Below are 26,825 nucleotides of genomic sequence, written 5' to 3' on the forward strand. Positions count from 1 at the left end.
ATTCAGCCTGATTCAGCTGCCCCTGCCAGTGTCATTTTATGCAACCTGCAATGTTCTACCTTCCTTTCAAAAACCACGTGCAAGATCTATTCTCTCGTTCACTATGCGAGAACTATTGTTGCTACAGAAAGAAGTCAACATGACCTTATTGTATGAAATTTGACGTAATTAAATTTTGTACTGGGTTGTGTTTCCGCTAGAGGCAGTAGTTTTAGAATTATTCAATTACAATTTTTTCAGTCGTACTTCAGCAATAGGGTACAATTAGTAAAAACAAACTATCAAAAGTCAACACCAATGAAAGTATAGAGAGGAATTCCACAAGGCTCAGTGCTTGGCCCTTTCCTGTTCATTGTTTACATCAATGACTTCTCAAATTATATGCCATGCAACAATGTACTGTATGCTGATGGTATGACACCAATAACAGATGGAGAAAGTCTGCAAGATGTCATAGAATACAACTGAAATGAACAGTGACTGGTGCAGAGCCAAACTTTTATCAATAAACAAATTGAAAACTGAAGAAATTTACTTCACCCTGAAACCAATTGAAAAGAATACAAAAAATGTCCAGTTACTAGGTTTACATATAGATCAAAAACTTACATGGGACAGACACACAGCCGGCCGGGGTGGCCGAGTGGTTCTAGGCGCTACAGTCTGGAACCACGCAACTGCTGCGGTCGCAGGTTCGAATCTTGCCTCCAGTATGGATGTGTGTGATGTCCTTAGGTTAGTTAGGTTTAAGTAGTTCTAAGTTCTAGGGGACTGATGACCTCAGAAGTTAAGTCCCATAGTGCTCAGAGCCATTTGAACCATTTTTTGGGACAGACACACAAATTATCTATGTGGCAAACTTGCTCGAACTCACACTCTATTTCACAAGCTGAGACACGTTATCAGTAAAAATCTGCTAATCTCCACATACTTTGCTTTACTCCATTCACAGCTGCAATATAGGGTACTTCTTTGGGGTAACTCAGTTGGTACAAGTACCATCTTCAAGTGGCAGAAGAAAGCAGTTAGGTGCATTTTAGGACTAGCACCGAGACAAAGTTGCAAAAATCATTTTAAAGAACTAAATATAATGGCACTACCTAGTATATACATTTATAATTGCTTAATATATGCTAAAGAGAACGTAAAGAATTTTATGATCTGAAGTGCATGTTCATAATACTCGAAATAATAGTAACATAGACCTACCATACACAAGGCTGACATTAACACAAAAGAGCCATAAACATCTAAACATCTTAGCTTGAAATTTTATAACAAACTCTCAAAGGCTGTGAGCGAACTACCGATGAATAACTTTAAGCAAAGGATAGAAGCGTGGATCAAATGTACGCCACGTTACTCACTTGATGAATTTCTAAACAGTGACATATAAGAGATATGCTACATGAAACAAAAAACTGCCATATGAATTATACCAATATGTTTGTGACAGTAATGTACCATAAATATATCTTGATACTATTGTATATTTAACTGTTATGATGTATTATTATTACACTACTGGCCATGAAAATTGCTGCACCACGAAGATGACGTGCTACAGACGCGAAATTTAACCGACAGGAAGAAGATGCTGTGATATGCAAATGATTAGCTTTTCAGAGCATTCACACAAGGTTGGCGCCGGCGGCGACACCTACAACGTGCTGACATCAGGAAAGTTTCCAACCGATTTCTCATACACAAACAGCAGTTGACCGGCGTTGCCTGGTGAAACGTTGTTGTGATGCCTCGTGTAAGGAGGAGAAATGCGTACCATCACGTTTCCGACTTTGATAAAGGTCGGATTGTAGCCTATCGCGATTGCGGTTTATCGTATCGCGACATTTCTGCTCGCGTTCGTCGAGATCCAATGACTGTTAGCAGAATATGGAATCGGTGGGTTCAGGAGGGTAATACGGAACGCCGTGCTGGATCCCAACGGCCTCGTGTCACTAGCAGTCGAGATGACAGACATCTTATCCGCACGGCTGTAACGGATCGTGCAGCCACGCCTCCATCCCTGAATCGACAGATGGGGACGTTTGCAAGACAACAACCATCTGCACGAACAGTTCGACGACGTTTGCAGCAGCACGGACTATCAGCTCGGAGACCGTGGCTGCGGTTACCCTTGACGCTGCATCACAGACAGGAGCGCCTGTGATGGCGTACTCGACGACGAACCGGGGTGTACGAATGGCAAAACGTCATTTTTTCGGATGAATCCAGGTTCTGTTTACAGCATCACGATGGTCGTATCCGTGTTTGGCGACATCGCAGTGAACGCACACTGGAAGCGTGTGTTTGTCATCGCCATACTGGCGTATCACCCGGCGTGATGGTGTGGGGTGTCATTGGTTACACGTCTCGGTCACCTCTTGTTCGCAATGACGGCACTTTGAACAGTGGACGTTACATTTCAGATGTGTTACGACCCGTGGCTCTACCCTTCATTCGATTCCTGCGAAGCCCTACATTTCAGCAGGATAGTGCACGACCGCATGTTGCAGGTCCTGTACGGGCCTTTCTGGACACACAAAATGTTCGACTGCTGCCCTGGCCAGCGCATTCTCCAGATCTATCGCCTATTGAAAACATCTGGTCAATGCTGGCCGAGCAACTGGCTCGTCACAATATGCCAGGCACTACTCTTGATGAACTGTGGTATTTTGTTGAAGCTGCATGGGCAGCTGTACCTGTCCACGCCATCCAAGCTCTGTTTGACTCAATGCCCAGGCGTATCAAGGCCGTTATTACGGCCAAAAGTGGTTGTCCTCGGTACTGATTTCTCAGGATCTATGCACCCAAATTGCGTGAAAACGTAATCACATGTCAGTTCTAGTAAAATATATTTGTCCAATGAATACCCGATTATTATATGCATTTATTCTTGGTATAGCAATTTTAAGGGCCAGTAGTGTATTATTATTACTATTGTGAATGAGTAATTGTTGTATTATCAATGTTACCTTAGTATGCGTATCTGCTTGCCCTGCACACGCACAATTACGTAATTTAAAACAAATGTATTGAACACACTGACGATGCCAATTGTATGGAAAACATACTGAAAGGCAAATAAATATTGTATTCTATTCTATTCTATTCAAGAATAGCGTACAAAAGTGACCTTCAAATGCAGCCCCACCCTCACACTCATCCCACACATGTTCGGATTTCTTGCGTGTTGTTCGTAGCACTCCCCTATACCACTGTACAAAAATTTGCTACCGCACGAATTATTTTCCAAATTCGATCTTTCTTGGTCCTCATTGACTCGCTTTATTACGCCATCAGCTTAATCGAGCACTTAAAAATTTGAAAACTGACTTTTGTGTAAATTTCAGCTAACAATTTTATGAATTTTCACAGCACAAAATAAACGATTACACCGTCGCACTCGTCTGTCCTTCCGATTACGGCTCTACTGTAATGATCGAACTGTCAACGTATCGGTTTTGGCGTAACGTTTACAAGTCATTTTTCGTCCATCACGTTGAGGGGCGCATTCAGATTAATAATGAAAATGAAATGACGTGTGGTGAGGGCACCGCGGTGGGTAGACCCGATTGCCTGCTGCGAGTCTTTGGAGATGACGACACTTCGGCGACTTGCGCGTCGATGAGGATGAAATGATGATGATGAAGACGACACAGACACACAGTCTCTGAGCTGAGAAAATCTCCAACCCAGCCGGGAATCGATCCCGGACTCCCTGGCATGACGGCGTCCACTCAGCTACGGTTACATTAATAATGTTAACGAAACAGCCGACGATGCTGGTGGGGTAATCGCCCAGTGAAGAAAGAGCAAAAAAATCGAATAGCGGGAAAAGTTCGCGTCGGTGGGAAATTTTTGTACAATGATAGGAGGGAGTGTCGCGAGCAACACAGGAGAAATATCGACCGATGGGGGCTGGGTGTGAGGGTGGAGTTGCGTTTGAAGCTCACTTTTATATACTACCGGCCATCAAAATTGCTACACCAAGAAGAAATGCAGATGATAAACCGGTATTCATTGGACAAATACACTCCTGGAAATTGAAATAAGAACACCGTGAATTCATTGTCCCAGGAAGGGGAAACTTTATTGACACATTCCTGGGGTCAGATACATCACATGATCACACTGACAGAACCATAGGCACATAGACACAGGCAACAGAGCATGCACAATGTCGGCACTAGTACAGTGTATATCCACCTTTCGCAGCAATGCAGGCTGCTATTCTCCCATGGAGACGATCGTAGAGATGCTGGATGTAGTCCTGTGGAACGGCTTGCCATGCCATTTCCACCTGGCGCCTCAGTTGGACCAGCGTTCGTGCTGGACGTGCAGACCGCGTGACACGACGCTTCATCCAGTCCCAAACATGCTCAATGGGGGACAGATCCGGAGATCTTGCTGGCCAGGGTAGTTGACTTACACCTTCTAGAGCACGTTGGGTGGCACGGGATACATGTGGACGTGCATTGTCCTGTTGGAACACCAAGTTCCCTTGCCGGTCTAGGGATGGTAGAACGATGGGTTCGATGACGGTTTGGATGTACCGTGCACTATTCAGTGTCCCCTCGACGATCACCAGTGGTGTACGGCCGGTGTAGGAGATCGCTCCCCACACCGTGATGCCGGGTGTTGGCCCTGTGTGCCTCGGTCGTATGCAGTCCTGATTGTGGCGCTCACCTGCACGGCGCCAAACACGCATACGACCATCATTGGCACCGAGGCAGAATCGACTCTCGTCGCTGAAGACGACACGTCTCCATTCGTCCCTCCATTCACGCCTGTCGCGACACCACTGGAGGCGGGCTGCGCGATGTTGGGGCGTGAGCGGAAGACGGCCTAACGTTGTGCGGGACCGTAGCCCAGCTTCACGGAGACGGTTGCGAATGGTCCTCGCCGATACCCCAGGAGCAACAGTGTCCCTAATTTGCTGGGAAGTGGCGGTGCGGTCCCCTACGGCACTGCGTAGGATCCTACGGTCTTGGCGTGCATCCGTGCGTCGCTGCGGTCCGGTCCCAGGTCGACGGGCACGTGCACCTTCCGCCGACCACTGGCGACAACATCGATGTACTGTGGAGACCTCACGCCCCACGTGTTGAGCAATTCGGCGGTACGTCCACCCGGCCTCCCGCATGCCCACTATACGCCCTCGCTCAAAGTCTGTCAACTGCACATACGGTTCACGTCCACGCTGTCGCGGCATGCTACCAGTGTTAAAGACTGCGATGGAGCTCCGTATGCCACGGCAAACTGGCTGACACTGACGGCGGCGGTGCACAAATGCTGCGCAGCTAGCGCCATTCGACGGCCAACACCGCGGTTCCTGGTGTGTCCGCTGTGCCGTGCGTGTGATCATTGCTTGTACAGCCCTCTCGCAGTGTCCGGAGCAAGTATGGTGGGTCTGACACACCGGTGTCAATGTGTTTTTTTCTCCATTTCCAGGAGTGTACTTCTATGTTTCTCATCTTGACCGTCGTTCTTGACTGGAATTCGGGAACATTTACTTCGTCTTCTTTGCTGATGGTGTTTCTGAAATCTGTGTTTAATAGCTCTGCTTTAGTACCACTGTCATCAGTGACTTTATCAACATCAAATGGTTTCGGAATGATTATGACGCACGACGGAAATTAACACACTCGGAACGCTGAATGGCAGCTGCAACTAGACGCATGGGACATTCCGTTTTTCAGGAAATCTTTGTTCAGGTAATCCCGCGTCCGTCGGCCGTCGTAATTTGATATATTATTTATTGGTAGTGTTGACTGTTGCCGACTTACGTGGTGGGCCTTAATAAAAATGATATTTCATTCAATTTTGATTTACAATTAAATGCTTTTGTGAAGTTCTCTTTTTTAACGATATTAATCTTCAGTGGAATTAGACTCGCTGAATCTTAAAACATGAGTATATAAGTTGAACAATGGAATGAACTTTTCATATTAATTTCCTCGGCTAGTCAGTTCACTTTAAAGCAAAAAATCTTTAGTTATTAATTACAATTGCGGCCCACACACGAGCGAGATTATTTTTCCTTGCCTCCGTTAACCACTGCATTGTAGTCGGAGTCCTGGCTCTGGGTCTCGGCTGTTGTACTGAAAATAAGAACCTTAAAGCTACGTATTTTCTGCAGCGTCCGGCGGCTGTGGAGAAGAATGTACATTATGTTAACAGCGGGCGAGGTTTTCGCTTCCACTAATTTTTATATGTTAATATCGGCACATAATGGCGTCGTTGGCTGCATCGGCCGGTGCGATTGTCGCACTCCAAATTAGCCGAATGCAGGTTAATTCAAGGATGGCGGGCATGAAATCGGGATCACCTCTTACCAATTAAAAGTGAACAATAATATTAAATCGATATAGTATCTGCTTAATTAGCAAATGCTCACATTTGCCAGCACTCGCAAGATGTCCGTCTACACGCAACCAAGACAAGAGAAGAAGTGAAGACTAGTAAAAAACTAACAAAAGAGCGTATCTTGTCGTCTCTATAGATCATTTTGTTATTTTTCTTTGCCCTCGAAACTTACGTAGAGAAATTATTATAATACGGATACATGAGAAAAATGTATATTATTCAATTTTTAAATGTCTCTTCTTTATAAATACCGTTTTTTGTGTTTTCTTATTATTTCACTCGGGAAGCCATAGTACCCAGATATTTCGCGATGAAAGTGGCATTCTGGTAAAAGATGAACGGAGAGTCCATCTGCATTTGAGGCATCAGCCATTGCTGCAACGTGTCCAAGTAGGAATATTCAGTGACAGTGTTCTCAGCGAAGAAGAATGGCCCGTACAGTTTTTGACGTGACAGGGCACAAAAAACATTTACCTTTGGTGTATCATGCTCAAATTCAGTGAATTCGGGTGGCTGCTGTTTACGCCAGATTCGACAATTATGCCTGTTCACTTTCTCATTAGTGTGAAAGGTGGCCCGTGCGACTGCTACGGTCGCAGGTTCGAATCCTGCCTCGGGAATGGATGTTTGTGATGTCCTTAGGTTAGTTAGGTTTAAGTAGTTCTAAGTTCTAGGGGACTAATGACCACAGCAGTTGAGTCCCATAGTGCTCAGAGCCATTTGAACCATTTTTGAAAGGTGGCTTTGTCGCTAAAAATTAAGCGATCAACAATGACATCCCCATCCTCATTCAATTGTTGCAACTGCAAACAAAACTCAAAACGCTTGTCTTTGTCGTCGTCATTGAGCTTCTGTACTAGCTCCAATTTGATTGGTTTCATAGACAGTGCTAAGCAGGGATGGCTAGAGGACAAATGTAAGGATGTAGAGGCTTATCTCATTAGGGGTAAGATAGATACTGCCTACAGGAAAATTAAAGAGACCTTTGGAGAAAAGAGAACCACTTGCATGAATATCAAGAGCTCAGATGGAAACCCAGTTATAAGAAAAAGTAGGGAAAGCAGAAAGGTGGAAGGACTATATAGAGGGTCTATACAAGAGTGATGTACTTGAGGACAATATTATGGAAATGGAAGAGGATGTACCGGTAGATGAAGATGAAATGGGAGATACGACACTGTATGAATAGTTTGACAGAGCAGTGAAAGACCTAAGTCGAAACAAGGCACCGGGAGTATACAACATTCCATTGGAACTACTGACGGCCTTGGGAGAGCCAGTCCTGACAAAACTCTACCACCTGGTGAGTAAGATGTATGAGACAGGCGAAATACCCTCAGACTTCAAGAAGAATATATTAATTCCAATCCCAAAGAAAGCAGGTGTTGACAGATGTGAAAATTACCGAACTATCAGTTTAATAAGTCACAGCTGCAAAATACTAACACGAATTCATTACAGACGAATGGAAAAACCGGTAGAAGCCGACCTCAGGGAGGATCAGTTTGGATTCCGTAGAAATATTGGAACACGTGAGGCAATACTCACGTTGCGACTTATCTTAGAACAAAGATTAAGGAAAGGCAAACCTATGTTCCTAGCATTTGTAGACTTAGAGAAAGCTTTTGACAATGCTGACTGGAATACTCTGTTTCAAATTCTAAAGGTGGCAGGGGTAAAATACAGGGAGAGAAAGGCTATTTACAATTTGTACAGAAACCACATGGCAGTTATAAGAGTCGAGGGACATGAAAGGGAAACAGTGGTTGGGAAAGGAGTGAGACAGGGTTGTAGCCTCTCCCCGATGTTACTCAATCTGTATATTGAACGAGCAGTAAAGGAAACAAAAGACAAATTCGGAGTAGGTATTAAAATCCATGGAGAAGAAATAAAAACTTTGAGGTTCTCGAATGATATTGTAATTCTGTCAGAGACAGCAAAGGACCTGGAAGAGCAGTTGAACGGAATGGACAGTGTCTTGAAAGGAGGATATAAGATGAACATCAACAAAAGCAAAAGGAGGATCATGGAATGTAGTCGACTTAAGTCGGATGATACTGAGGGAATCAGATTAGGAAATGAGACACTTAAAGTAGTAAAGGAATTTTGCTATTTGGGGAACAAAATAACTGATGATGATCGAAGTAGAGAGGATATAAAATGTAGACTGGCAATGGCAAGGAAAGCGTTTCTGAAGAAGAGAAATTTGTTAACGTCGAGTATAGTTTTAAATGTCAGGAAGTCGTTTCTGAAAGTATTTGTATGGAGTGTAGCCATGTATGGAAGTGAAACGTGGACGATAAATAGTTTGGACAAGAATGGAATAGAAGCTTTCGAAATGTGCTGCTACAGAAGAATGCTGTAGTTTAGATGGGTGGATCACATAACTAATGAGGAGGTATTGAATAGAATTGGGGAAAAGAGGAGTTTGTGGTACAACTTGACTAGAAGAAGGCATCGGTTGGTAGGACATGTTCTGAGGCATCAAGGGATCACAAATTTAGCGTTGGAGGGCAGTGTGGAGGGTAAAAATCGAAGAAGGAGACCAGGAGATGAATACACTAAGCAGATTCAGAAGGATGTAGGTTGCAGTAGGTACTGGGAGATGAAGAAGCTTGCACAGGATAGAGTAGCATGGAGAGCTGCATCATACCGACTGAAGACCACAACACAACAACATAAACAGCTTCTGTCGCACGACTTTCCCCACTGTCATTGGAGACATTTCGAGTTCACGGGATGGACGACGCACCGCTTTCTTTGGACTCCTTACGAATGTCTCTTGTCTGCACTCCACATTCACTACACACGCACTTGGACGTCCACTTCTCTTTGTCAGGCACAAGCCACTCGTCATAACGAATTTGTTGTGACAGTGGTAAATGGCCTTCCTTATTGGTGGCTTCTTATCGTACTCGGTTCCAAATATCCGCTGTACAGCTGTAGCTCACTTGTTTTTGTCGAACTTCATCACACAGGAAGCTCGCTCCGCACCTGAACTCTCTATGTTTGCGACTTGCGCAGACTATCGGCAAATTACCAAACTACGCTGTGGCGGAATACATGAAAAAAAAAGAAACTTTCAGGATTTCTTTTCAAAATGACATATATATGACATCTGTACAATGTTTGGTTCTTGTGCAGTGAGTAATTGAAAGTGTTCCCTGACTTCATGTACACCCAGTCTTTCGCCACCCATATCGCACGACATGAATCCCATCCAACATTAGGGGACATGATCGAGATGTCAGCTCGTGTGCAAAATCCTGCAGCGGTCTTTCGCAGTTACGATCGTCTGAAGGACGCAAAATGGTACAGTATTTCTGTAGCTGCTGATTGGTTGGTTGTTTTTGGGGAAGGAGACCAGACAGCGTGGTCATTGGTCTCATCGGATTAGGGAAGGATGGGGAAGGAAGTCGGCCGTGCCCTTTCAGAGGAACCATCCCGGCATTTGCCTGAAGTGACTTAGGGAAATCACGGAAAACCTGAATCAGGATGGCCGGACGCGGGATTGAACCGTCGTCCTCCCGAATGCGAGTCCAGTGTCTAACCACTGCGCCACCTCGCTCGGTTCTGTAGCTGCATCGGATGACTTGTTGAGTACGCGTCACATCGAGGTGCTGGAATGCGGCGGGCGAAAGGAGGCGCGACAAGGTATTATGTGGTGTCCCACGTCTTTTGTCACCTCAGCGTTAAAATAGAGAATGACACTAGCATTTCTGAAAGTGCAGTTTATGCTAAGTGTAAACGTGCAATGTAGACCGCTTCAAAACGAGTCTCTTTGACAAAGAAAAGCTGAATCGAGTGAAACTGAGCAATGCGAGAATCGTTCAATGACTGTGAAAGGAAATTTTGTCAACCAATCTGCGCGAAAGCCCTAATAGGTTTCGTCTTACGTAAAATCAGTAAACGGTTTGAAGTCCTCTATTCTTCAGGCAGAGTCCATACTCGCACCGCAACGGAAGATAACAGAGAGAAGGCCGAAATACTGAGCTCGGTCTTCCGATATTGCTCCACCACGGAAAATCGTAACGCGGTCCCTCCTCTCAATCATCGTACGAACGTCGAAATGTCGAAATGCTGAGCAAACCGATCGCAGAATGAAAAAGCACCTACAATCGCTTAGTAGTGGAGTGACTGATGGAGTTGATCTTGTGGGGAGGGGGGGGGGGGGAAGGGGGAAGGAAGGGAACAAACAGTGACGTCATTGGTCTCATCGGAGTACGGAAGGATAGCGAAGGAAATCGGCTGTGCCCTTTCAAAGGAACTATCCCGGCATTTGCCTTAATGGATTTAGGGAAATCACGGAAAACCTAAATCAAGATGGCGGGTTTGAACCATCGTGCTCCTGAATGCAAGTCCAGTGTGCTAAGCCGGCCGGCCGTGCGGTTCTAGGCGCTACAGTCTGGAACCGAGCGACCGCTACGGTCGCAGGTTCGAATCCTGCCTCGGGCATGGATGTGTGTGATGTCCTTAGGTTAGTTAGGTTTAATTAGTTCTAAGTTCTAGGCGACTGATGACCTCAGATGTTAAGTCCCACAGTGCTCAGAGCCATTTTGAACCAGTGTGCTGAACACTGCGCCCCTCTATCAGTGCTTAGTAGTGCAAAGGCACCTGGACCAGGTGAGATACCTGTAAGACTGTACAAATATTATGCGAAAGAACTCTCTCCCCCTCTAGCAGATGTTTGTCGTAGACAGCTGATCGCTAGAAAAAAGCACAGGTCATTCCCATTCCCAGGAAGGGTCGTAGGACAGATGCACATGATTACTGACATGTATGGTTAAACGTCTGTCTGTTGTATAATTGTGTGACACATTTTATGCTCAAGGATCACAACGTTTTTGAAAAACGAAAATCTCCTCTAGAAATTCCGCAAACAATGGTTTTCCGAAACTCAGCCTGCTCTGTTCCTCCATGAGATCCAAAGCGCTGTAGAGAACGGCGTTCATATTTACGCCGTGTTACTTGATTTCAGAAACGCATTTCACACACAATCCTGCACTTCCGTTTACTGAAAAAAAAGGTGAGCTTATCGATAACTCAAGACTTGAAACTTCCTGGCAGATTAAAACTGTTTACAGGACCGAGACTCAACTCGGGACCTTTGCCTTTCACTGGCAAGTGCTCGCAGGAGAGCTTCTGTAAAGTTTGGAAGGCAGGAGACGAGGCACTGGCGGAAGTAAAGCTGTGAGGAAGGGGTGTGAGTCGTGCTTGGGTAGCTTAGACGGTAGAGCAATTGCGAAGGTCCCGGGTTCGAGTCTCGGTCCGGCACACAGTTTTAATCTGCCAGGAAGTTTCATATTAGTGCACACACTGCTGCAGAGTGAAAATTCCTTGCAGACAGGACTGAGCACGTCGCTCTTAAGGTAACTTGCCAGAAAACAGCTGGAGAAACAGGAACAATTTTCATTAAGTTTATGAGCGTCTAACTGCATAATGTGAACTCTGAATGCAAAGAAATTTCAGGACAATGAAAGTGTTTTAAGGATGAAGATTTCGGTATAAGAATAATCAGGATAGCTTTGATATAAACTTGATTATATAAACATTTATGTCGGTCAGTAATTTAAAATTTTTCCTGCCAGTCTATGTTTGAAGTCTATAGACTTATTAACTACTTTTCTTAGATGCTTAAAACTTTGTGCACACATTTATGACATTGTTAGACTACAATCAAAAGATTTCAATCAATAGTTTTCATACTATAAATATATAAATTAGACAATCAAAATTAAGGCAATTTTTTTTATAATTAATAAGGGTATATTTTTCTTCCTGGTGATAGTAAGCTGATGTATGTAGTGTACTTTTCCCCAAATGGTAGCCTAAAAATAACAAAAAAATTCAGACCTCTAGCTCAAATAGTTTTTTTTGTATAAAATAAACATGTCAGAAAATTTGATTCTTGGGAAATTCAGTTGAAAGATACATTTCATCTGTTACTCACCACTGTTGTTCTTAAAACCCTCCAGTTGCTTAATGTTCTTGGTTTGTGTGTTCCTCATCTTCTCTCTTCCTTTTCTTGCTCCTCTTTGCTATTCTGGCCTTTTTAGTTGTCTCAAGCACCCATTGTTCGCCTTGCCATCAGTGCTTGTTTTATATTGAATCCAGGAGTTAGTCCTAACACCATTTTACGTGTTCAGATAACTTACATGTTTGCTGCTGGGTGACGTCGTCGACCACCGCCGATATTTCGACAGGAGCACACCCTGCCATTCTCAAGGCACAAATGCAAGGAAGAAAAAATGTGCAAGCAAATTTAATACCTCGGTTCACAGAGGAGAAACAAGGAAGACACCACAGACAGAACAAGTGTCAACACAACCAAAGATAACCAACATCAGAAATATCGATAGTTACTATTAATCAACAGGTGAGGTAGCACTAATTCTGTCCCTCTGTTTTTTTTTTTGATGAGAGACAGAGCCGGATTCCAAGCAGCATTTAAACAAAATCCACCATCTCTGTTTATAAGGTTGCTTGATAGTCTGATTTCAACAGCTTCGTTAATAACACTATCCCAATAGCTGGACGTGCAAACCAGAATCTCCGTGTTGTTGTATTCCATAAGATGACCGGTGTCAAGGCAATGTTCTACAATAGCGGATTTTCTCAGCTGTTGTAAGCGTGTGTGACGCTTATGTTCAATACACCGGTCTTCCACGGTCCTGATCGTCTACCAACATATGACATGCCACAGCTGCAAGGAGTACGATAGACGTAAACCAAGATCATCTTTTACGGACGCCAACAGGGCCTTAATCTTAGAAGGTGGTCGAAAAACACAATTCACATCATACGGCCAATCCTGCTGGAAATGCTTCCTGCGTAAGCCAAAAAGGCCGTAGACTTAGGTGCCACTTCGTTGCTATCGTCACTCACCCGTTGCACAGAGGGCTGATAGCGCAACGCACGTTTGATCTGCCTCTCACTATAACCATTCTGACGAAAGGTGACTTCGAGATGTGACAGCTCAGCTGCCAAACCTTCAGGGTCTGAGATAACGAGCGCCCTGTGAACCAAGGTACAAAGTACTCCTTCACACTGAGCTGGATGGTGGCAACTATCAGCTCACAGATACAAGTCAGTGGGAGTCGGCTTCCGATAAACAGAATGTCCCAACGTACCATCAGACTTCCTTCTGACCAACACATCAAGGAAGGGAAGGCGTTCATTCTTTACCACCTCCATAGTGAACTGAATATTCGGGTGTATTGAATTAAGGTGTTCCAAAAACCGGTTTAAATTCTCACTACCATGAGGCCAAACAACAGAAATATCGTCTACATATCTGAAAAAACACGCAGGATTCAAGGTCGCTGACTCCAATGCACGTTCCTCAAAGTCCTCCATAAACAAATTGGCCACCATAGGCGACAACGGGCTTCCCACTGTAAAATCCATCACTCGGTTCGTAGTGCTGACCATTGAATAAAAACTGAGTGCAAGTCAGCACAGGAAACAAAAGAAAAATTCGGAGTAGGTATTAAAATCCATGGAGAAGAAATAAAAACTTTGAGGTTCGCCGATGACATTGTAATTCTGTCAGAGACAGCAAAGAACCTGGAAGAACAGCTGAACGGGATGGACAGTGTCTTCAAACGAGGATATAAGATGATCATCAAGAAAAGCAACGCGAAAATAATGGAATGTAGTCGAATTAAGTCGGGCGATGTTGAGGGAATTAGATTAGGAAATGAGACACTTAAAGTAGTAAAGGAGTTTTGCTATTTGGGGAGCAAAATAACTGATGATGGTCGAAGCAGAGAGGATATAAAATGTAGACTGGCAATGGGAAGGAAAGCGTTTCTGAAGAAGAGAAATTTGTTAACGTCGAGTATAGTTTTAAATGTCAGGAAGTCGTTTCTGAAAGTATTTGTTTGGAGTGTAGCCATGTATGGAAGTGAAACATGGACGATAAATAGTTTGAACAAAAAGAGAATAGAAGCTTTCGAAATGTGGTGCTACAGAAGAATGCCGAAGATTAGATGGGTAGATCACATAACTAAGGAGGAGGTATTGAATAGAATTGGGGAGGAATTTGTGGGACAACATGACTAGAAGAAGGGATCGGTTGGTAGGACATTTTCTAAAGCGTCAAGGGATCACCAATTTAGTATTGGAGGGCAGCGTGGAGGGTAAAAATCGTAGAGGAGGACCAAGAGAGGAATATACCAAGAAGATTCAGAAGTATGTAGGTTGCAGTAGGTACTGGGAGATTGCAGAGGATAGAGTAGCGTGGAGAACTGCATCAACCAGTCTCAGGACTGAAGACCACAACAACAACGACTACAACAAAGAATAATGAATCGACAAATTTGCAGTGGACACTAGGCGCTTTGTGAAAGAAAGTATGTTTTCTTCAAAAATATGAATTTGGCAACCCCTGAAATTGCCACCCGGGCAAATGCCCCGACTTGTCCTACGCCCCCCCCCCCCCCCCCCGCCGCCCTCCGCTCGGCATTTATACGGGCCTGAACACACGAGGACGACATATCGGGGTGATGCAAAGGTTTTGTTGGTGTGTGTACTAGTGAAAAAAATGGTTCAAATGGCTCTGAACACTATGGGACTTAACTTCTGAGGTCATCAGTCGCCTAGAACTTAGAACTAATTAAATCTAACTAACATAAGGACATAACACACATCCAAGCCCGAGACAGGATTCGAACCTGCGACAGTAGCGGGCGCTCGGCTCCAGACTGCAGCGCCTAGAACCGCACGGCCACTCCAGCCGGCGTGTACTAGCGAAAATTGCATCAAAATCTCTTCAGTAGTTCGTGAGACGAGCGTTGACATACCGATAGCCTACTCGGCCGGGGACATCTTAATACGAGTGTATAGCGATAAGGAGCCAGCTGACGTCACGCGGCCTACGTCACAGCGCCTCGATCACGTGGGACGGCGGCGGCGGCGTGGCTGCCTGGCCTATCAGTAGCCAGAGGGCGCCATCAGAGGTCGGACGCTGCGCGTGAGAGAGGCGACCGCCGCCAGCTTGCGTCTCTCAAGGCCGGCACGCATTCGACTGCGGTGAGTACAGTCTGTGCAGTTGAGCCAGATCCTGTAACACACACACCAACCGCCAGACAAATTCGGTGTGTGTAGGGACTTGTGCCGGCCGGTGTGGCCGAACGGTTCTAGGCGCTTCAGTCCGGGAGCGTCTGGCTGCTTCAGTCGCAGGTTTGAATCCTGCCTCGGGCATAGATGTGTGTGATATCCTTAGGTTAGTTAGGTTTAAGTAGTTCAAAGTCTAGGGGACTGATGACATCAGTAGTCCCATAGTGCTCAGAGCCGTATGAACCATTTTTGTAGGGGCTTTTGCCAACCGGAAAAAATGTTCAAATGTGTGTGAAATCTTATGGGACTTAACTGCTAAGGTCATCAGTCCCTAAGCTTACACACTACTTAACCTAAATTATCGTAAGGACAAACACACACACCCATGAAACTTCCTGGCAGATTAAAACTGTGTGCCGGAACGAGACTCGAACTCGGGACCTTTGCCTTTCGCGGGAAAGTGCTCTGCCAACTGAGCTACCCAAGGACGACTCACGCCTCGTCCTCACAGCTGAGCTCTCCTGCGAATCTTGCAGAACTAGCACTCCTGAAAGAAAGGATATTGCGGAGACATGGCTTAGCCACAGCCTGGGCAATGTTTCCAGAATGAGAAGGTAGGAGACGAGGTACTGGCAGAAGTAAAGCTGTGAGGACCGGGCGTGAGTCGTTCTTCGGTAGCTCAGTTGGTAGAGCACTTGCCCACGAAAGGCAAAGGTCCCGAGTTCGAGTCTCGGTCCGGCACACAGTTTTAATCTGCCAGGAAGTTTGATATCAGCGCACACTCCGCTGCATAGTGAAAATCTCATTCTGGAAACACACACCCATGCCCGAGGGAGGACTCGAACCTCCGCCGGGACCAGCCGCACCGTCCATGACTGCAGCGCCTAAGACCGCTCGGCTAATCCAGCGAGGCTTTGCCAACCGACCGACCAACTTTTCTTGTCGGTATGTCGGTCGGAGAGAACCACACCATAGCGGGCCTCCGCCTCCCCCCCCCCCCCCCCCCCCGCCAAAACACCACCCGACAAACTGTTTGAAGCGCTGTGGTGCCAAACGCCTAATAGGAGTTGTACTTTTGTCACTGTATACTGAATTAAATGCTATTCTACACTGAAGAGCCAAAGAAACTGGTACACATGCCTAATATATCATGCAGAGACGCCCTCCCCCCCCCCCCCCCCCGCTCCGAGTACGCAGAAGAGCCGCAAAACACGACGTAACATGGACTCGACTAATGTCTGAGGTAGTCTTGGAGGGAACTGAAACCATAAGTCCTGTAGGTCTGTCCATAAACCCATGCAACTAGGAGGGGGTGGAGATCTCTTCTGACAGCAAGTTGCAAGGCATCCCAGATATCCATGTTCATGTCTGGGAAGGTTGGAACTTCCTGGCAGATTAAAACTGTGTGCCGGACCGAGACTCGAACTCGGGACCTTTGCCTTTCGTGGGCAAGTGCTCTACCTTTCTTTCAGGAGTGCTAGTTCTGCAGGGTTCGCAGGAGAGCTTCTGTAAAGTTTGGAAGGTAGGCGACGAGATACTGGCAGAAGTGAGGCTGTGAGAACGGGGCGTGAGTCGTCCTTGGGTAGCTCAGTTGGTAGAGCACTTGCCCACGTAAGGCAAAGATCTCGATTTCGAGTCTCGGCCTGCACACAGTTTTAATCTGCCAGGAAGTTTCATATCAGCGCACACTCCGCTGCAGAGTGAAAATCTCATTCTGGGAAGACTGGTTGCCAGCGGAAGTGTTTAAACTCAGGAGAGTGTTCCTGGTGACACTCTCTAGCAAATTCTGGACGTGTCGGGTGTCGCATTGTCCTGGTGGAATTTCGCAAGTGCGCAGGAATGCGCAATAGACATGAATGAAGGCAGATGATCAGACAGGATCCTTCTGTACGTGTCACCTGTCAGAGCCGTATCTAGACGCATCAGGGGTCCCACATCACTCCAGCTGCACCCGCCCAACACCATTACAGAGCCTCCACCAGCTCGAACAGTCCCCTACTGAGATACAGGTTTCATGGACTCATGAGGTTCTCCCCATACCAGTTCACGTCCATCCATTCGATAGAATTTGAACTGAGACTCGTCCGACCAGGCAACATATTTCCAGTCGCCGGCCGGAATGGCCGAGCGGTTCTAGGCGGTACAGTCTGGAACCGCGCGACCGCTACGGTCACAGGTTCGATTCCTGCCTCGGGCATGAATGTGTGTGATGTCCTTAGGTTAGTTAGGTTTAAGTAATTCTAACTTCTAGGGGACTGATGACTTCAGAATCTAAAACGTAGACTGGCATAGGCAAGGAAAGCGTTTCTGAAGAAGAGAAATTTGTTAACACCGACTATAGATTTAAGAGTCAGGAAGTCGTTTCTGAAAGTATTTGTATGGAGTGTAGCCATGTATGGAAGTGAAACATGGACGATAAATAGTTTAGACAGGAAGAGAATAGAGGCTTTCGAAATGTGGTACTACAGAAGAATGCTGAAGATTGGATGGGTAGATCACATAACTAATGAGGAGGTATTGAATAGAATTGGGGAGGAGTTTGTGGCACAACTTGACTAGAAGAAGGGACCGGTTGGTAGGACATATTCTGTGGCATCAAGGGATCACCAATTTAGTATTGGAGGGCAGCGTGGAGGGTAAAAATCGTAGGGGGAGACCAAGAGATGAATACACTAAGCAGATTCAGAAGGATGTAGGCTGCAGTGGGTACTGGCAGATGAAGAACCTTGCACAGGATAGAGTAGCATGGAGAGTTGCATCAAACCAGTCTCTGGACTGAAGACCACAACAACAACAACAAATATCTTTTGGTTCAAAAAATCGATTTTTTTAATTGCATTTTTTGATCCATAAAAGTGTTTAGAATCCACCCCTGAAACGGTTTTTCCGAATACGGAACTGAAATAGGCCTTTTTCATGCACCAGTTTTTTTTTTTCTTTTGGAGGACGAATTATTGTACTGGTGCTTGGGAGGAAACACGCAAAATTCAAATGAAAGTTTGAACGCCTGTGTTTGGAAGTTAGCCCCCCATCATTTGCATTCTGGTGCGAAGGCTGTGGAGATTGCGACTTTCCTGGCAGTACTCAGAGGCATTTGAACCATTTTGTTTCCAGTCATCAACACTCCAATGTTGGTGTTGACGGGCCCAGGCGAGGCGCAAAGCTCTGTATCGTGCGTTCATCACGGGGACACGAGCGGGCCTTCAGCTCCGAAAGCCCATATTGATGATTGTTCGTTGAATGATTCGCATGCGTGAAACTTATTGGTGGCCCAGCATTGAAATCTGGAGCATTTTGCGTAAGGTTTGCACTTCTGTCACGTTGAACGATTCTCTTTCAGTCGTCGTTGGTCCCATTCTTGCACGATCTTTCTCCGGACGCAGAGATGTGGGAGATTCGATGTTTTACCAGATTCCTGATATTCACGGTACACTCGTGAAATGTTCGTACAGGAAAATCCCCACTTCATCGCTATCTCGGAGATGCTGTGTCGTATCGCTCGTGCGCCGACTGTAACAACACGTTCAGACTCACTTAAATCTTGATAACCTGTCATTGTAGCAGCAGTAACCGATGCAGCAACTACGCCAAACACTTCTTTTATAGGCGTTACCTACCGCAGCGCCGTATTCTGCCTGTTTACATACCTATGTATTTGAATACGCGTGCCTATATCAGTTTCTTTGGCGCTTCAGTGTAATATGCATGACAGAGTGCCAGGCGGACGAAACTTTAATGACAGGTTTTCGGGGAAATTTAAAGATATTTAAAGATTGAACATCTTTGTGGGACTTGTCGTGCAAGGAGTATAGCAACAGAGATGCAAGAAATGAAGCACAAGCTTCATTTTTCAACGAATTCATAATGGTTTCATGGCGCACACTGAGACAGCAAAAGATACATGTCTTGTGAATAAATCTCCGTCGAGCATCTACATCTCGGAGTTTAGGTTTTATTTCCGCTGTTTGTCAGAAATGGAATCTAAAAACCGAAATACAGACAAATTAGATGTTAAATTACGTTTGCGGTACATATTGGAAGTAAAACCAAAAAACCGAAATACAGAATGTCAGTGGACACTTACGTATAAAATACACTTACTTGTTGCTTTTTTTAAAAGAAACATATCACATCTTCCCCTATAAAGAGCAAAGTGTTGGACTTTTTTTCACACTTCGGGGCCCGCAGCTCGTGGTCGTGCGGTAGCGTTCTCGTTTCCCACGCCCGGGTTCCCGGGTTCGATTCCCGGCGGGGTCAGGGATTTTCTCTGCCTCGTGATGGCTGGGTGTTGTGTGATGTCCTTAGGTTAGTTAGGTTTAAGTAGTCCTAAGTTCTAGGGGACTGATGACCATAGATGTTAAGTCCCATAGTGCTCAGAGCCATTTGAACCATTTTTCACAGTTCTGATAGTTGCCAAATGCTTTATTTCCTATGTTGCTGTTGTCGTATTTATTAGATGATGTTCACCAATATCATTTTCTGTCTTTCTACTTCTAATATGAAATGTGTTCCTTAAAATTACGGAGGCATCTTTGATGCTACATATACGAATAAATTAACGAAGTTTACTTGAATGTCCTTTGTTCTATTTATTTTGCTTCATCGTGATATGTTTCCTCAGGCAACTACAAATCACTTTGCAGGTTTCAGGGATCATTTTAGATAGTAATTGTGTGGGTAGAACAGCACTGAATTGGTGACCCTCTTAATTTCTGCCAGTGGCTATAAACTAATGTAGCTAACAGTCTCTTCTCGCAGCTTACAGCGTCTCAGCGTCTCTCAGGACTGTATTGTTTTTAGTTTAGAATGGTCTGATGATGTTCAACAGCTTCGAAACGCACGATTCATCCAGTTTTAGACAATTACGAAAATCATCGGCTCCTGGATCCCTATGTAACAGAGGATTAGGCACTTCTTTGGCCACAGCTCTCCCTTGGCTTTTTTTACCTTTACTTCCTCTAAAGCAAACAAGGCAAGCCCCTGTTCTTCGTTCTGCGTAAAATCAAGTGGGTTCTCGTAGGACACAAATCTCATCGTACTTACGATACGCCGCGCGGGATTAGCCGAGCGGTCTCGGCCGCTGCAGTCATGGACTGTGCGGCTGGTCCCGGCGGAGGTTCGAGTCCTCCTTCGGGCATGCGTGTTTGTGTTTGTCCTTAGGATAATTTAGGTTAAGTAGTGTGTAGGCTTAGGGTCTGACGACCTTAGCAGTTAAGTCCCATAAGATTTCACACACACATTTGAACATTTTCTTTTAGTACTCCTGTGAATTTCACACTTTATTCAGGGTCAATTGCCACTTTTCGCCCCATATAGATATCGAATCTAAATCATTTTGCAATTCGTTTTGGTCATCTGATGACTTTACAAGACGGTACATGACAGAATCATCTACAAACAATCTAAGAGGGCTACTAAGATTGCCTCCTATGTCGTTAATATAGATCTGGAACTTCCTTGGGGAACGCCGGGTATTACTTCTGTTTTATTCGATGACTTTTCGTCTATTACTGCGAACTGTGACCTCTGAAAGGAAACCACGAATCCAGGCGCACAACTGAGGACGTACTCCATAGGCACGCAGTTTGGTTAGAAGACGCTTGTGAGGAACGGTGTCGAAAGCCTTCTGGAACTCTAAAAATATAGAATCAATTTGACATCCCCTGTCGACAGCACTTATTACTTCGTGAGCATAAAGAGCTAGTTGTGTTTCACAAGAACGATATTTTCTAAATCCGTGCTATGTATCAATAAATAGTTTTACAAATGGTTTAAATGGCTCTGAGCACTATGTGACTTAACTTCTGAGGTCATCAGTCGCCTAGAACTTAGAACTAATTAAACCTAACTAACCTAAGGACATCACACACATCCATGGCCGAGGCAGGATTCGAACCTGCGACCGTAGCGGTCGCCCGGTTCCAGACTGTAGCGCCTAGAACCGCACGGCCACACCCGCCGGCAATAAATCGTTTTCTTCGAGGTACTTCATAATGTTCGAATACAGCATATGTTCCAAAACAATACTGCAAATCGACGCTAGTGATATAGGCATAAAGTTCATTGAGAAAAAAAAAATAAGTGTAGAGATTCTGTAAACTGGCTCGTTCCATATCGAGAAAATTGTAAATTTGTGGTAAGTTCCTATGGGACTAACCTGCTGTGGTCATCGGTCCCTAAGCCTACACACTGCTGAATCCAACTTAAACTAACTTACACTAAGGACAACATACACATCCATGCCCAAGGGACGACTCGAACCTCCATATCGAGAAAAGAATTGTTGAGATGATGTGTGGAACGTGTAACTAAGTCACTAACAAACTGTCCTTCTCCATAACCTTATTCCTGCTTGCTTTATGAGGTGCATTCAAGTTCTAAGGGCTCCGGTTTTTTTTCTAATTAACTACTCACCCGAAATCGATGAAACTGGCGTTACTTCTCGACGTACACATTTTTCACAACGCTGACGCCACGATTCCATGGCAGCGGCGAAGGCTGCTTTAGGAGTCTGTTTTGACCACTGGAAAATCGCTGAGGCAATAGCAGCACGGCTGGTGAATGTGCGGCCACGGAGAGTGTATTTCAGTGTTGGAAAAAGCCAAAAGTCACTAGGAGCCAGGTCAGGTGAGTAGGGAGCACGAGGAATCACTTCAAAGTTGTTATCACGAGGAAACTGTTGCGTAACGTTAGCTCGATGTGCGGGTGCGTTGTCTCGGTGAAACAGCACACGCGCAGCCCTTCCCGGACGTTTTTGTTGCAGTGCAGGAAGGAATTTGTTCATCAAATCATTTTCGTAGGATGCACCTGTTACCGTAGCGCCCTTTGGAACGCAATGGGTAAGGATTACGCCCTCGCTGTCCCAGAACATGGACACCATCATTTTTTCAGCACTGGCAGTTACCCGAAATTTTTTTGGTGGCGGTGAATCTGTGTCCTTCCATTGAGCTGACTGGCGCTTTGTTTCTGGATTGAAAAATGGCATCCACGTCTCATCCATTGTCACAACCGACGAAAAGAAAAGTCCCATTCGTGCTGTCGTTGCGCGTCAACATTGCTTGGCAACGTGCCACACGGACAGCCATTTGGTCGTCCGTCAGCATTCGTGGCACCCACCTGGATGACACTTTTCGCATTTTCAGGTCGTCATGCAGGATTGTGTGCACAGAACCCACAGAAATCCCAACTCTGGAGGCGATCTGTTCAACCTTCATTTGGCAATCCCCGAAAACAATTCTCTCCACCTTCTCGATCACGTCGTCAGACCGGCTTGTGCGAGCCCGAGGTTGTTTCGGTTTGTTGTCACACGATGTTCTGCCTTCATTAAACTGTCGCACCCACGAACGCACTTTCGACACATCCATAACTCCATCACCACATGTCTCCTTCAACTGTCGATGAATTTCAATTGGTTTCACACCACGCAAATTCAGAAAACGTCGCCATTTTAAGTATTTAAAACTGTTCTCATTCTCGCCGCTGGCGGTAAAATTCCATCTGCCGTACGGTGCTGCCATCTCTGGGACATATTGACAATGAACGCGGCCTCATTTTAAAACAATGCGCATGTTTCTATCTCTTTCCAGTCCGGAGAAAAAAAATCGGAGGCCTTAGAACTTGAATGCATCTCGTATAATTACGCCGCGCCTTGTCACGGTTCGTGCGGCTCCCCACGTCGCAGGTTCGAGTCCTCCCTCGGGCATGGGTGTGTGTGTGTTTGTCCTTAGGATAATTTAGGTTAAGTAGTGTGTAAGCTTAGGGACTGATGACCTTAGCAGTTAAGTCCCATAAGATCTCACACACGTTTGAACATTTGAACTTACAATACAACAGCGCAGCTCTGTAATCGCTGAATGCAATCAAATCTAGGCTGACACGAAATTTGTCGGTCGGTCGGTCGATCGGTCGGTCTGTCTGTCTGTCGGTTGCTCGGTTGGTCGGTCGGTAGGTCGGTTTGTCTGTCCGTTGGTCAGTCAGTCGGTCGGTCGGTCGGTCGGTCGGTCGGCAGCTGAACTGATGCGTGTGTAGCCGCAGAAGTGTGACGTAGAGGCAGACATCAAAGAGGTGCGGAGACAGCTAACTTGGTTTAAATGTGTAGAAATATTAAACTGTCCGCTTCACAAAACAAAGTATGCTACGACCACAGTACGAGTGAAGCAGTTGGAATCAGTCTTCGGTTTATTAGTATTATACTAGGGAAACGGAATCAGTCTAAAAAACGAGACTGTTACAAATCACTCGCATCACCCATATTAGGATATTGCTCAACTGTGTGGTATCCATACCAGACAGCACAAGGAGGATGTGGAACGTATACATCTACATCTACATCCATACCCCACAAGCCACCTGACGGTGTGTGGCGGAGGGTACCTTGAATACCTCTATCGGTTCTCCCTTCTATTTCAGTCTCGTATTGTTCGTGGAAAGAAGGATTGTCGGTATGCCTCTGTGTGGGCTCTAATCTTTCTGATTTTATCCTCACGGTCTTTTCGCGAGATATACGTTGGAGGGAGCAATATACTGCTTGACTCCTCGGTGAAGGTATGTTCTCGAAACTTCAACAAAACTACGTACCAAGCTACTGAGCGTCTCTCCTGCAGAGTCTTCCACTGGAGTTTATCTATCATCTCCGTAACGCTTTCGCGATAACTAACTGATCCTGTAACGAAGTGCGCTGCTCTCCGTTGTATCTTATCTCTTCTATCAACCCTATCTGGTACAGATCCCACACTGCTGAGCAGTATTCGAGCAGTCTAGAAACACGGCATCTACCTACTTCCTTTGTTTTCGGATTGCATTTCCTTAGGATTCTTCCAATGAATCTCAGTCTGGCATCTGCTTTACCGACGATCAACTTTATATGATCATTCCATTTTAAATCACTCCTAATGCCTACTCCCAGATAATTTATGGAATTAACTGCTTCCAGTTGCTGACCTGCTATATTGCAGCTAATTGATAAAGGATCTTTCTTTGTATGTATTCACAGCACATTACACTTGTCTACATTGAGATTCAGTTGCCATTCCCAGCACCATGCGTCAATTCGCTGCAGATCCTCCTGCATTTAAGTACAATTTTCCATTGTTACAACCTCTCTATGTACCACGGCATCATCCGCAAAAAGCCTCGGTGAACTTCGGTTTCATCCACATTTATGTATATTCTGAATAGCAACGGTCCTACGACACTCCCCCTGCAGCACACCTGAAATCACTCTTACTTCGGAAGACTTCTCTACATTGAGAATGACATGCTGCGTTCTGTTACCTAGGAACTCATCAATCCAATCACACAATTGGTCCGATAGTCCATATGCTCTTACTTTGTTCATTAAACGACTGTGGGGAACTGTATCGAACGCCTTGCGGAAGTAAAGAAACATGGCATCTACCTGTGAACCCGTGTCTATGGCCCTCTGATTCTCGCGGACGAATAGCGCGAGCTGGGTTTCACACGACCGTCTTTTTCGAAACCCATGCTGATTCCTACAGAGTAGATTTCTAGTCTCCAGAAAAGTCATTATACTCGAACATAATACGTGTTCCAAAATTCTACAACTGATAGACGTTAGAGATATAGGTGTATGGTAAATCGGTAATCCTTGTCAACTCCTGTTAACTCAGACACTGCTCTGATTGTTAAACGGCGATCTTGTCGAACAAGTTTACCGATTTTTTCAATGTTTGCATCAGTTTTTGCTGACAATGGTCTGCCAGTGCGAGTGTCATCACTGGTGTCTTCGCGGCCATCTTTAAATCGTTTAAACCACTCAAACACTTGTGTTCGCGATAAACAATCATCGCCGTACACTTGTTGTAACATTACAAACGTTTCACTTGCAGATTTTCCTAGTTTGAAACAAAATTTGATGTTAACACGCTGTTCTTTCTGTACACTCAACATTTTCCGACGCACAGACAAAAAGTCAACTACTTAAAACAGACGCCACGGGCAGACTGAGTGCAGGAGGCAGATGAAACTCGAGCAGTAGGCGGAGCGAGAGTCACGTGACAGGCCACGCGACTTTCAAATTGGTTCAAATGGCTCTGAGCACTATGGGACTCAACTGCTGTGGTCATAAGTCCCCTAGAACTTAGAACTACTTAAACCTAACTAACCTAAGGACAGCACACAACACCCAGCCATCACGAGGCAGAGAAAATCACTGACCCCGCCGGGAATCGAACCCGGGAACCCGGGCGTGGGAAGCGAGAACGCTACCGCACGACCACGAGATGCGGGCACACGCGACTTTCAGCCTTATTGCATTCGTTTTATTGTTTCACCAGTACTAGTCCGGTTTTTTTCTAGCCACACCTCGTATAACATGGTGGGGAAATCTACTGGAAATATTTTCCAAATTATCCTTCAGGTGCTCAGCCACAACAGCTGCTGAGCCAGGGGGCCTATAGAGACATCCAATTACCATGTCTGAGCCTGCTTTAACCGTGACCTTCACCCAAATTATTTCACATTTCGGATCTCCGTCAATTTCCTTCGATACTATTGCACCTCTTATCGCTATACACACGCCTCCCCCTTCACTGTCCAGCCTGCCTCTGGGGTATACATTCCAATCTGAGTTTAGAATTTCAACACTGTTTGCATCTGGTTTCAGCCACCTTTCTGTCCCTAGTACTATGTGGGCATTGTGACCGTTTATTAATGAGAGCAGTTCTGGGCAGAAGAGAAGGGCAGTACTAATGATCGCAGGTTTGTTTGACTCATGGGAGAGAGTCACGGAGATACAGAAAGAACTCTTGAAAATACACGCAAAGAATCCTGCGGAAATCTCCTCAGGAAGTTTGAAGAACAGACTAAGGTGATGAATGTCAAGGTGTACTACAACCCCTTACGCAACTCTCCCGGAACGATCCCGAGGACAAAGTGCAGTAATTACGCTTTGCACAGACGCGCTTAAGGAGAGGTTTACTATCTTTGGCACGAATAAAGCATGTTCTTTTGATAATTTTTTTCTCGGGATGTGTTATAGATATCTATGTCAAATTTGGTCAAAATGTTTATTGGTATTTCCTCTACAAACTAGAATTTTTTCGACCGGAAATGTCGAAGAGCAAAGGTGGAAGTGCCGTCGGAACGAAACAAAATTTCGATGTAGACCTCCACGCGCGGTATGTCACAGGTCAGCCGGCTCGTCTGAAATCAAAATTGAGTCGACGTTAGCGAAGTATATGACATTCTTTAGGAGTTGTACCTCGCTTAAGTTATTTGGGCCATAGGAAACGAAATGGCGGCGATTTGAAAAAAAAAAAAAGATTTTTTTCACCGATATTTCGACTTCGTCGGCCAAGTAAAAATATTTATAGTTGATGGACCGGAATAAAAGTGGTACAACTCCTAGACAATTTAGTTAGCTTCGTCTGAAACAAATA

General features: G+C 45.2%; 1 protein-coding gene across 1 annotated transcript in view; it reads left to right on the forward strand.

Annotated features, from left to right (window-relative positions):
* The first annotated feature begins 15,308 nt into the window (after nt 1-15,308).
* The window catches only part of LOC126213241 (uncharacterized), a 131,879-nt gene continuing 120,362 nt past the window's right edge, over nt 15,309-26,825 (forward strand). Inside the window, exon 1 of the mRNA XM_049940901.1 lies at nt 15,309-15,399. The gene's annotated coding sequence lies outside the window, so the exon portion shown is untranslated. The remainder of the gene's footprint in view (nt 15,400-26,825) is intronic.

Source organism: Schistocerca nitens, chromosome 11 (genome assembly GCF_023898315.1).
Source record: "Schistocerca nitens isolate TAMUIC-IGC-003100 chromosome 11, iqSchNite1.1, whole genome shotgun sequence".
NCBI lineage: Eukaryota > Metazoa > Arthropoda > Insecta > Orthoptera > Acrididae > Schistocerca > Schistocerca nitens.